Consider the following 3,271-nt stretch of genomic DNA (forward strand, 5'->3'; position numbering starts at 1 on the left):
CGGCGGGGACGATGGGGACGGCGACGACGGGCGGGGGGGGGGGGGGGCGACGATGTAGTCGCGCAATGAAGTTGGATAGAAGACGGGCGGCGGATGAAAACTGAATTTTTCCTAAGTGCCATATATATAGGAGGGGCCTTTAGTACCGGTTGGAGCCACCAACCGGTATTAAAGGCCAATTTTGGTCAGGTCAAGCGGTGGTAAGCGGACCCCTTTAGTATCGGTTTGTGGCTCCAATCGGTACTAAAGGCCCCCCGTTAGTACCGGTTGGAGCCACGAACCGATACTAAAGGGGTTGCGCTGCCACCCGCGATGCACAATGTTTAGTCCCACCTCGCCGAGCGAAGGGCAGCCGCACTGGTTTATAAACCCAGCCACGGCTACTCCTTCGAACTCTTCTATATAGCAGACTTCTGGGCCTAACTATGACGCGCTGCCCCGTGAGCCTGCCGGACCTTCTGAGCCTGAATTTGCACACCCTACGTCTGGCAGGCCCATTGGGCAGCGTCCCAACAATTTTTTCTAGTTTTTTCTTTTCTGCATTATTTGTTTTCTTCTATTTATTTTTGACTAATTTTTTATATAGTTTTTTTCTGCATTATTTATTTTCTTCTATTTCTTTTTGAGTAATTTTTTATATAGTTTTTTTCTTTTCTGCTTTATTTATTTTCTTCTATTTATTTTTGAGTAGTTTTTCTGCATTATTTATTTTCTTCTATTTATTTTTGAGTAATTTTTTATATAGTTTTTTGTTTTCTGCTTTATTTATTTTCTTCTATTTATTTCTGAGTAGTTTTTTTTCTGTATTTAGTTTCTTTGTGACCCTCTTTACTCTTTCGCACATGCTATGCGGGTGAAATGATGATACCATGCCAAGTTTCAATATTTTTAGAGTTCATTTTGTAATGATTTTCAATTTCATGGTCATTTAGCTCTCTAGACAAATCGGTAAATGACTGAAAAAGAGCAAATGATGTCAGAACGTGTTGGAAATTGATGACATCACTTTGAATGTTGCATACTGAACGCAAAAAAAGTCTGGAGTTCAAATAAGTTTAAAAAACATTGAAGTGCCCGTGTAACAGATGAGTTCTCGTCCGAAACCCTGATACTCCGAAAGAGATTGTTCAGTTTGTACACGAAGTGCGTCCAGTTTTTGCCGTGACCCTCTCTACTCTTGCGCACATGCTATGTGGGTGAAATGATGATACCATGCCAAGTTTCAACATTTTTAGAGTTCATTTTGTAGTGATTTTCAATTTCACGGTCATTTAGCTCTCTAAACAAATCGGTAAATGATTGAAAAATTGCAAATGATGTCAGAACGTGTTGAAAATTGATGACGTCGCTTTGAAAGCTGCATACTGAACGCAAAAAAGTCTGGAGTTCAAATAAGTTTAAAAAAAATTGAAGTGCCCGTGTAACAGATGAGTTCTCGTTTGAAACCCTGATACTCCGAAAGAGATTGTCCAGTTTGTACGCGAAGTGCGTCTAGTTTTTGTCGTGACCCTCTCTACTCTTTCGCACATGCTATGCGGGTGAAATGATAATACCATGTCAAGTTCAACATTTTCAGAGTTCACTTTATAGTGATTTTCAATTTCACGGTCATTTAACTCTCTAAACAAATCGGTAAATGACTGAAAAACAGAAATGATTGCTGCATGATGAGCCCAGCCAGGCGTGCGAAATGTTGTGCCAACGCGCGCCAAAAGGCCGCACATATACAGACCCGCTCGCCGTCTCCACTCTCCCCCTAAACCCTGAACCGTGTCGCCAATCGCCATAGCCAACCTCTCTCTCTCTATCCTCCCCCTCAACGAACCCTAAAAGAAACCTGAACGGAATCCAGGTGAGATGCACTTTCATATACGCCTAGCTGGGTGGAATCTCACACATTCTTCTACTATGGTCTGACACTTGTTTTCTGTTAAATCTACTACTGTACAAAGAATGGCAGATCTGTTTTTCTTTTATGAATAATGCCAGATCTGTTAGGTTCAGTAGATTTCTTCCACTCGTAGTAGATTTCTCCTTCTGTGAGTAGAATCTCATTCTCACGTACTTGGTTCTCGCTCATAAACTAGATTTCACTTCCCCACTTGTACTATGTGAATCTGCCTGCATGCTCTAGCTTCTTCAATCTTTTTTATTAGCCAATCACTAACCCATTCCAAGGCAAGATAAGTTGGTGGCTCCTCTGCTCTCGAATCCCTTCCAAATTATTAGATAATCCTGAGTTATTGTAATATCACATAAGTTTACTGTAAGAAATGTTTTGGAATCCTGGATCTGTCTGTGTCTGATTAATTGGCTGCCAGAAATCGCTTAATGCATTTGCACGTCAAAATTAGATCTATCGGCAGTCTGTTGCTAGGCTGTTTGATAATGGTGTCCTCTTGTACTTGTGCAAAGCAGTCAATTAGGTCGGTGGTCAATTACCAGGGGTGTGGTGGCCAAAAATTGCTCTGCTTCATGACCCACACAATTTGGGGACCCGTCGTTACAATTATGAAAAGAACTAATCACTTCTGTTGCCTAGCAAGCAGAAGGGAAGTTGAATCCTATATTTTCATTACTTCTTCTTTCAAGGAAGCAGGTCAATAAAACAAACGCATTCAGAGTGCTAGGGAGGCAGTAACTTTAATAACTAGTTAGTAGGCGCTTTCTGTAGGATATGATTTAGGTGTCCCATATCGTCAATTCAGTAGCGCAGGCAGATAATATCTAGATCTGTCTACTTTCATCGAGTTTCGCTGCCTATGGGCTTGCTTCTGGTTCAAGTAGTAAAGTCTGGCTGATAGGTGGTCATAGGAAGACTTAAGGCAAGGAAAATGCAATAAGCTTTTGAATATGCTTTGATTCCACTCACAAGCCCTGGATTTTCGTAAAAGCTCATAGGCACATGCATTCGCTCACCGGGCTTTGATAAGTTTGTTTGCACTGTCTGTGTTGTACCACTTTTTATCCATAGCCTTCTCTGTTTGCTTCTTTCAAAAATGTAACTCATGTGAACTGACCAAGCAAGCAAAACCTGCTTTATATTGATGATGCAACATGTTTAATCTTCATGTCATCGAGTCGCTGGGGCCTTAATCAACCATGGGCTAACCCATTCCAAAGACGAGTTGAAATCCCGGATCTGTTAGGTCGGTGTACAGCATTGTTACATCAAACAATAATTAGGTGTTGTTGTTGGAAATGTCTTTACATGGTTTGGAAAGAATCCTGGGTCTGTGTTGGTTAATTGGCTGCGAGAATTGCTTAATGC

Source organism: Triticum aestivum, chromosome 4A, assembly GCF_018294505.1.
Source record: "Triticum aestivum cultivar Chinese Spring chromosome 4A, IWGSC CS RefSeq v2.1, whole genome shotgun sequence".
In the NCBI taxonomy this organism is placed as follows: domain Eukaryota; kingdom Viridiplantae; phylum Streptophyta; class Magnoliopsida; order Poales; family Poaceae; genus Triticum; species Triticum aestivum.